The 9,865-nt window shown below is 38.4% G+C and overlaps 1 long non-coding RNA gene across 1 annotated transcript; it reads left to right on the top strand.

The window, feature by feature from the left end:
* The first annotated feature begins 1,272 nt into the window (after positions 1–1,272).
* On the top strand, positions 1,273–9,317 carry LOC137643537 (uncharacterized). The gene is made up of 2 exons (XR_011044996.1): positions 1,273–1,405; positions 8,308–9,317. It is a non-coding gene; the product is annotated as an uncharacterized lncRNA (long non-coding RNA).
* The last annotated feature ends 548 nt before the right edge of the window (positions 9,318–9,865 follow it).

Genomic DNA, 9,865 nt, shown 5'->3' with positions numbered 1-9,865 from the left:
CGGAATGGATTGGACACAGTGTTACCAAATTTAGCATAATTTTATGCTTTTAGCATAATTTGGCATAAGATCTGGGGCTTAGCATAAATTCTAGCATAATTAGATTTTTAGCATAATTCTAGCATAATTTCGCCCAAGATCTGGAGCTTAGCATAAATTCTAGCATAATCAGATATTTAGCATAATTCTAGCATACTTCCACAATATTTGAAGTACAATGCAGATAATTCCTGGATTTAGGCTATACTTGTTTGTAGTAGAACTGGCAGCTCAACTTCAAAAGCGCCTTCCTCTTAGTGACCCAACATTGACATCTATTTGTTCCCTCCTTGACCCAAATGAAGTTGCCCGAGGCAATAAACTGTCTATAGTAGATATTTCTGCAAAGTTTCCTGGAATCATTGCAGCAGAAGAGGAGTAAGATTTGGATAATGAATGGAGGTTGCTGGTAATGAGCGAGGAGGCAAATAATATTCTTTCTCAAAATGCCACTATGGATACTGAAATGTTCTGGTCAAAAATCGACCAAAGTGGTAAATATCCAAATTTGTCTAAATTGGCAAAAGCTTTACTAACAATTCCTGTCAGTAATGCTGATTGCGAAAGAATATTTTCCTCTGTAAACTTGAAAAAAAAAATGAAAAGAGAAACCGCCTTAAAAACGCCAATCTAACAAATGAGTTGATTGCTAGAGAAGGCATATACTATAACGAGGGGGTCGGATCTTAGTGAGTAAGGTATGAGTGTATAGGCCTACATATGTTTTCCTTTATAAGTAAAGTATGTTTGTTTTTTTTTTTTTTTTTTTTTTTTTTGGTTCGTTTTCTTTATATCGTCAGTGAAGTGTGAATGTATACATATGTTTTCCTTCATAAGTAAAGTATTTTTTTTTCTTTATATGAGTATCAAAATGTTAATCATGTTTGAAGAGATTTTCACGCATTGTGCAGGTAGCTAATTGCATACGTGAAATATGAAAGAAAAAGGATATTTTATTTCAATTTTCTAACAAGTTCTCATCAAATATATCCAATTATTAAATCAAAACAGTCACATTCGTATCATTTCACCTAATATAAACACTGAAAAAGTCCATTATGTTATTTTAACTCAAATGTATTATGGAAATGTTTAATGTAATAATAATAATTAGTGAGCATAATTATTGCATTATTTCATACCACATTTAGGATAGATTCTTGCTTTTTAGCATATATTTTTCATCCGACTAGCATAATTTAGGCTAGCAAAAATTTGTTGGTAACACTGATTGGACAGTGAGTGGAGTGGATCGTGGGTGTGTAGAATGGTCATTGCGAGTCCATATGTTACGCCATTTTCCTTACGCCGCTTCAGAAATTTTGTTCTGATTTTCTCATCAATTCCACCTTTCTTATTTACTGAAGTAAGTTAATGTTGCTTATTAATACTGTGTGATCACCTTTCTATTACATTTTACACTAAATATTGTTAGGTTTAATATTCAGGAGAAGTCATGGTAGCCTACCCCCATGACTAGGATAGGTATATGGCCAATGAGGCCCTGTTAGTAGCCTTAATTTTCTGGCTGTAAATAGCTTAAGAGAATGGTGATGAATAATATTCAAGGATTAGTAATAAGGTAAATAATATCCTTGTTTTGGATGTATTTGTGGATTAGTTTAAATAAGACTTTGAAACCCCCTCCACAGGAACTAACTAATCTTGGGACCATCATTCATTATCTATGGTAGGCTTACTGGGTACTTATCCAATTTTACCCTACATCCTACCCTTGGTTAGTATAAAGGGACGTGGTATAGATGAACTCTTAACACCTCCCTGATATATAATAAAAGCAACAAGGTAGGTTAGGTTAGGTCATATACTTGTTTGTTTAACTGGTGACATATGGTTTTACACATGAAAATACTGAGGGAAGATAGGAAATTATCAGAATTTTTTCAAGGGGTTCAATGTGTTTGTGACAAAAGTATCGTGATTCGCCAGAGAGAGGCGAAGGAATATGAATGCTGTACATGTATCGTCATACATGCGGTTGGTGTTAGTGTTATTATTTACTGTCACTTTGTGTCATATTTTACCTCCATTCCCACTTATTTTCCTCTATTTTGCTGTCCAACCTCTCATAACTCAATTCATAGTTTAACTGCACTTTGGTGTTGAGTAGCCTTACAAGCCCTAACTCCAGGTTATGTAGCCGTGATTCATGAATCAAAAGGAACACCAGGTTTGGTTTTTTATTATTTTTTTTAGGTAAATATTCGCCTGATTCCAGTAGAATGAGGTGCACTGTCGACATTACTTATGGTTCTTAATAGTGTCCCTTCAGGCCCAAGCTACACCCTCAGTTTAGCCTTCATAATAGCTTTGTTCTTTATCTCTTCTCTCTATTGTTGTCTAACCTCTTCAACATTAACCTTATGGGGCAACCAATTTAGTTACGATATAGGAAACATTTCTCAGCAAATAACCAGAATAAATTCCAGAGTTTGTCCTTAACCTCATAGCCCTAATCACTCTAAATCTAAATCACAGTTATAATGAGGTTGGTGAAATGCTAGAGGTTTGCTAGTCGCTTTCATATGAGTTCCGTAGATTTTTTGTCGGTTTTATCTAATAATTTTTATATTTTTATTGAAGTTTAATTATATAAATATCTTGGTTTATTCAGGATATCAACTCAGTACATAGATTAGGGTTCAGGCTTACCCAGTGGCACCTCATAGCTAAAATTAGTGGGAGTGTGGCTCCAGAAAATGTTCAGCTTTTGTTTTGATTTTTTGAAGAAAAAAAAAAAACTGGTAGGTGTACTGTATTATAAAATTCATTCAGAGACTTGAGAGAATCCTGAAAGAACAGTATCAAACATTTTTTTTTCTTTTCTGTAAACTGAACTGTTACTGTTCAAGCTTGATCCATTCATATAAAAATTAAGTTCGTTCTTATTTTAAATTGCACTAAAAGGTCCATAATTTTTCTCTTGGTACATGGTTTTCAAGCACAACACATGTGGAGTAAAACAACAGTACTTTCCACTAGCACTGCTCTCTCCCTTGCAGACTGGTGTGCAGCTTCCAATGTGCACATGCCACTGACAGCCAAAAATCACACCGATGGAACTGTGAAGTGCTCAGTTCCATACCAAAGATATTTTTTTTTTTTTTTTTTCAAAAACTGAGAGATGGCTACTGACATTATGCTTAAGGATTATAAATTGTGCAAGTATAATCTAAAAAGAAAAAATCCTTATATTGATTGTTTTTAATAATAGTGGTGCTGAAGTTTCATAGTGCCCATACACTGGCCACCACTGGTCATAGCGTTACTACATCTCACTCATGGTAGTCTACTATTAGCTTATCAGTACTTGAGGGTCTTCACAGCATCTCTTTGGCATCCCTTTGAATGGCCATCTAGGTTCCAATTCTTTTCCTTAAGGCCAAAATTTATAAATTCATTAAAATATTACTATAGTACAAAGATTAGGAATTTCTATATACTGTAGTGCTTTTTTCTATGTCACGGTGTAGATGTGTTCCCCTAATGAAGAAATTAATAAAAAATTTGGTGTATTTATTGGTGCTTTGAACAGTTCTGATGAAAATGAGCTATTTTGCAAAAATCCATACTTTTTAAATAGAGACGTTTTAAAATTCTAGCCTAAGGTATTGCTACCTAAACCTGAATCTCATCTCCATGTCTTTTCATTGGGGTCCTACATCCTCCTTGTTACTTACCCTTCTTGCACATACTGTACTTTGAAATAATATATCCTTTGTAGCGCAAACACCAATTGAGAGAAGGGTTATAGATTAAAGTAATTTATTTGTTCCGTAACTGGAATACAAACCACGCTATTTATTAGGGGTATTACTTTTGGCGAAGCTGAAATGACGAGCCATTAAAGTTTACCGAGGGTTAACCACCCACACCGCTAGTTAGCGGGTGGTAGGGGGTTAGCTTGCTACCACCCCTCCTCATACACCTGTGATTTAGCTCCCTTTACTTTTGGCTCGAATGATGAACGGACATGGCCGCTCTTCATCCTTCGCATTGTTTTGGACTGCCCTTAATCTGTTATTTGCTTTCTCTTTTTCTAGTATGTGTGTGTGCGTGTTGACTTCTGCGCACCTGCCCTGGAATCACTGGCCAGCCCTGCGAAACATTTATGTCGGCGTTGGACACAGATCCTCACACCCTTTGTCTCGCATGCAGAGGTCAACGGTGTCATTGTGATAATAAGTGTAGGGAGTGGTCTACCTCCCACTGGGAGAGGTTTGGTCGACGGCGGAAGAAGAAATCTAACCAGGATATTTCTCCTTCGAAGGTTCCTTCAAAGGGGGAGAAACCCAAGGCCTCTTCTTCCATCTCCCAACCCTCCTCCGAAGCTCCTACTCGTTCGGTCTCTCCCAAGAGACCGTCGAGTAGTAGCGTAGACCAATTTAATGTCGACCAACCACGGTCCTCGAGAGATGGTGTGGCTTCCCCTAGCGAAGCGGCCCCACCTCTCCTCCCGGGTGAGGCCATGTCACTAACTCCTTTGTTACAGGTTTGGTCGTCCTTGGGGCTCTCGGGTCCGCCCTCCAAGGACGCATTGCTGCAATTCATGCGCAAGGGTGCTACTGTGCAGCAGGCATCGTCACCATCGGAGGTAGATCCTGTGGCCCTTGTCGACGTTGTGGTGTCAGAGGTGTCACCTATGATCTCATCCGACTCTTCTGCCCTTCCAGACTCTCCAGCGGTTGCTGCCGACTTTGTTTCCCCCATTCCTGATCATCCTTTGTGGGGGAAACTAGGTCCGTCTGTCTCTCCTGCGAGTGTTTCTCCCCCCCCCCCCCGGTTTCTTCCTCCAGAACCCCTTCTGCTTACGCAGCCACACTGTGGTGTCCCCCACGGGAGAATCCCCTTCCTGAAGTTTCACGCCTGGAGGCTGCCCAGTCACTCCTCAGTAGCAGAGGCTTTTCAGGGAAGGTGGCTGAGCACATGCCTAGGCACCTGCGCTAATCTTCCACAAATCTCTACCAAGTAAGATGGAGAGTGTTTGCAGCTTGGTGTAGAGGGCGAGGCATGTCTCCACTCGATCCCTCTCTTCCATTAGTGGCAGACTTCCTTGTGTACTTCAGAGAGGAAAAACTACTCTCAGTCTCGGCAAGTAAAGGCTATCGTTCAGCCTTAAGCCTCATCTGTAGACTGAGAGGGGTTGACCTTTCCACCTCAGAAGATACCACCTTGTTGATTCGAGGTTTTGAGAGATCTTGCACCCCAGTTGTGATGAGACCACCACCTTGGGACGTGTCCCTGGTCTTACGCTCCTTGAAGGGTCCACCCTATGAGCCCTTAAATAGGACCTCTGACTACTTCCTAACCCTTAAGACCATCTTCCTAGTAGCTCTGGCCTCGGCAAAAAGCGTCGGTGAACTACATGGTCTGTCCTACGAAGTCACCCATTCTAGAGGATGGGGGGAAGTCTCGCTCAACTTCGTTCCAGGCTTTGTGGCCAAAACTCCGAATCCTTCCTCGGCCGATGAGAGGTTTAGAGAATTTCAATTTTCCAGCCTCAATAAGGTAACACAGGATACAGACCAATTGCTACTGTGCCCAGTCAGGGCGCTAAGGAAATACCTGAAGCGCACGAGACCTTTCAGATCACGCCTCCGTCATCTCTTCCTCAGTACCAACAAGGCAAAGAAGAAAATCTCTCGCAACACCATCTCTTTCTGGGTCAAGAAAGTTATTGCGAGAGCCATTCACGGAGACCCAGAGGCAGTTCAACCCAAAGCCCATCAAGTTAGGGGAGTGGCTGCCTCACTGGCATTTAAGAAAAAATTTTCAGTCTCCCAAGTCTTAAGCGCTGGAGTCTAGAAACGCCAATCTACATTCACCACTCACTATTTAACTGACGTGACACATAGGTCTCTTAACACCTTTTCTATAGGGCCTATTGGGGCAGGTCAGCAGGTGCTGTAGCTACCTTACGCTCTTTCAGGGGACAGTAGCCATTGGTCGAGGATTCTGTGTTACACTAGGTTTTTAGAAGGACATCCATCTATCTTCTGCGCTTCCTTCTCCCTCCCATCTGGGTATCCTAGTCTGTAACCAGTTTCAGCTGGACTCGCCAATGGAAATAAGGTATGAAACTCATCTGACTCCTCTCACATGGTATTAGTTATACTCGTAGTCACGAGGGTTCCCCTTTTCAAGGTCGAGGGAATCCTAATTATGAAAGGGTCCGAGTCGAATGTTCCTGACCCTCTTCATCCTGAAACATTTGTTTCCACGTAATTACAAACTTTCAGTCGTGCTTAGATTATGGGGATCTACAAAGAAAAGTTTAACGGGAGATTTTTTTGTCAAATGAGTCTAGTCTGAGGACTATCTTCCCTAGGAATAGGGAACTCCTTGACCACCCTGGCCTCAAGACTCAGTCTCCTATAGTAAAGATTGAGTGTTTGTTTCAAGTGTAGGAACAAATGACAAACTTATAACAGAGTTTGTATTTTTCCTAACATACAAACCCGAATTCTTTACACAAATCTTCCTTCCGTCACTGCCCCCTAAAAATAGTCCCAGCTAGAATCCATTGAAGGTATTCAGTAGCTACTTACCGGCAGTCCCCCACCACTAACAGGTGGATAACTACCGCCTTGTTAAGGTTTTCTGCCGTATTTTTCCAGCTCGCGCTAGAATATCTCTTATAGTAAAGAATTTGGGTTTGTATGTTAGGAAAAATACAAACTCTGCTATAATTTTGTCATTTATGTATGGTAGGATTTTATGTCTGAGTTATTAAGCAGCCCATTCACGATCAGTAATTACTGAAGGAATTCCTTCAGTGTCAGAACTAGGACGTCCACTAACGGTCAGTGCGTTCATCAGTGTAGGATAGGCTACCGTGGTGATTAGACAATCGAAATGGCTTCCTCATGTGCTTGTAAATTAGAGATGGATGTTCTAATAGCTTCTTGATCCTTTAAAAACATTAAATCTCATAGTAAGTCCGAGTTGGCGTATACACATCATGTGCCCCAGTTCCAGACCGCATAGAATCTTCGACTTTTTTTTTTTTGCTTCTTTCCTGAAATTACTCCAGTAGATGTTGATTTTTTTCCTCACTAAGTCTGTGGTTGGATCAGGATACTTTTCTTTAAGTATTTCTGCTAATTTTCCATACGCTTCGTTTTTTTATATTTATTCAGATAATGTTTTGACTTAATTTGCCAAAGGCATGGCTATTCTTTGTATAACTGAAAAAATTCGCCCCAAAATTCTCTATCTTCCTGCATCTTAACTACTTAAACTTCACTCAAATCTCTGCAACAACATTCCTCACACTCTGGCCATGTGGTTCACACTGATAACTTAACTTACTGGTGGCCATTCACGGTCAATGTTCCCTTTAGTGGGCGTTAGCCCCGCCTCCAAAATCATGCAGAGTTTGATTCTCATCAGTGTAACTGACAGTTGTACTGACAGGCCTCAAACAACCCCATTCACGATCAGTTTTGCCAAGTTTGAAGGAATTCCTTCAGTAATTGCTGATCGTGAATGGCTTGCTTTAGGTCTTTAAGCTCTGCATTGACACAACCATGCATTGTGAAGTTCAGGGGTTTTGTTTGGGCCTTATCACTTCCTACCATTTATATGGAAGAATTATGATTGTAATCAACATAAAGTTCATGTTAATACAGAGTAATCTCAATGGTTGATGAATGAAATATGCATTCTTCTTCTTATGTTGCCAGAACTAATAGGGTTAAGTAACAGACTACAAATAATGCCTGTACCCTGTTTCCTTATATAAGAAGAAAGAACTTGGATATTTCAGCTTGAGAAAAATTTAATAGTATTCATATTTATATAAAAGAAAATAAATGAAAGCATTCACTCTCCTATAACACCACCATATATAAAATATTGAAAGCCTTTCGTACACAAGGTCTTGAAAATTCACTTATTACCATTTAAACAGTATCTTTCTCAACTTCTTTCTTGTTATATAACCAAATATGCTGTGCTGTATTTAAAGTCATTTTAGTCCAGTTATTTGAATGGGAAACTTAATGCTGTCTTCTTGCCTAGCTCGTTATCTTCATAACTTGATATTGTTTTGGTATCCCCGTTCATTCAAGTAAAATCTTACTAGCCTATAAATATAATTGTGTGGTCTTGCAGGGTCTCCTATCAAGTAAATCATTTGATGTTCAGATTATTCAAACTTCAGTATCTCAATAAATTTTATCATTACAAATGTTGTGTGTACAATAATGTTGTGATTCAATGGTATAATTATCAAATTTCTTTCAGGTATGCTTGCTTATCCATTAATTGAAGAAGCCACTTTCTTCTCCATTCACAAGAGGAAATTTTATAAGTACTGCACAGGAAGATAATCAGCCTTAGAGATGCTTTATCTACTTCATAACCATCATCATGCTGCCTTTTCGACTAAATCTGATCTTTCTAGAAACGAAAGATGATATTCAGCAATAGAAAAGGCCAAAATAGGCCATTCCGTCTCATGTTCTTTGGAGATGGGTTAGACAAAGGACTTCTATAATATTCAAATCACATAGCGTGGCTGTGAAGTTTAAATTATTAAAATAATGTCTTGATTATGTAATTTTATGGTAATACAGTATATGGCTGAGAAATTATTTGTATACAGTATTAAAAGATCATCTGTGTTTGAAAACAGTTTAATACTTTGCTATACTCTACTTTATTTATCATGGTTATAGGTAATTGATCTTTTTAAGATTTAGATTTTAAAGAAGTTTACCTTTAAAAAACTTTTTCTAATTATTTAATTTCATTGAAAAATTTACTTTTTTCCAAGATAATTGTGAATCTTCAGCTAAACAGTTGTAACATCAGTTCTTGGTATTTCTAACATCTGTCAGGCTTTCCAACTTCCCCTTTTATACCCGATCCCCAATCACAACTTCTAACTTCCATTTTGTCTTATTCAATTGTCTTTATGACTTTTAGAACAAATCCTTTACCTCAGCCATTGTAGAGTACAATGCAAAGATGAGAGTTAATAATTGTTGGGTGAAGCACTCAAAGAGAATAATTAGAAGAATCAGTTAAAACTAACTTAAGTAAACCCTCTATCCATACAGGATTAAACCTTTAAATATATTTGCTAGTAGAGTGCAAAGGAGGTTAGAGTAGCTCCACTCTGAAAAGATTGTAATTGGGCAAGCTTGTTGTGTATTTTAGTTCCTCATGCTAAAACAAACTGTTGATAAACATTGTATATTTCTCATAGAAAGGGATATTATAGCACAGTAATATATACATGAATACAATAAGCTAGATATTTTTGTTTACCTCCACAAATACTGTACAGTACTTTTATCAAGCACAGTATAATGCTTTAATCAAGGCTAATGTCATGAATTTGTGATTTTGGTCTGCTATTTTAAGCTATCACTGCACACAACCCATCCTTCTAGTGTACTTAGGCAGTTTTCAGATTCAAGTATTTACCTGTACTTACTAAATTAAGAAGATTAGACATCAACGTTAACTTTATAGATATGTCAGGGAAATGCTCATATAGGTTACTATAATTTTACTGTAAAATCTTAAGGTAAACAGAATCATTGTAGCTTCCATTTTCAAACAACACATGAATTGCTCAGCCACTTGTCTAACCTTGTGCGTTGATGAAGATTTAAAGCGTGTCTAATTCAAAGTAGTACAGTTAGTTAAGCATAGACTGAAGGAAATGTAGAAGTTAGAAGGTGGAAAGCTTGTATGGCTGGGGCCATTGAAGGTATATTACAAAAAATCTAGATCTGCATAGTTTTCCTTGCAAGGCCAATTATGAGCAATACCTTACGAGATGGTACAGTAG

Source organism: Palaemon carinicauda, chromosome 7, assembly GCF_036898095.1.
Source record: "Palaemon carinicauda isolate YSFRI2023 chromosome 7, ASM3689809v2, whole genome shotgun sequence".
NCBI lineage: Eukaryota > Metazoa > Arthropoda > Malacostraca > Decapoda > Palaemonidae > Palaemon > Palaemon carinicauda.
This window is presented reverse-complemented; position numbering and strand designations above follow the sequence as displayed.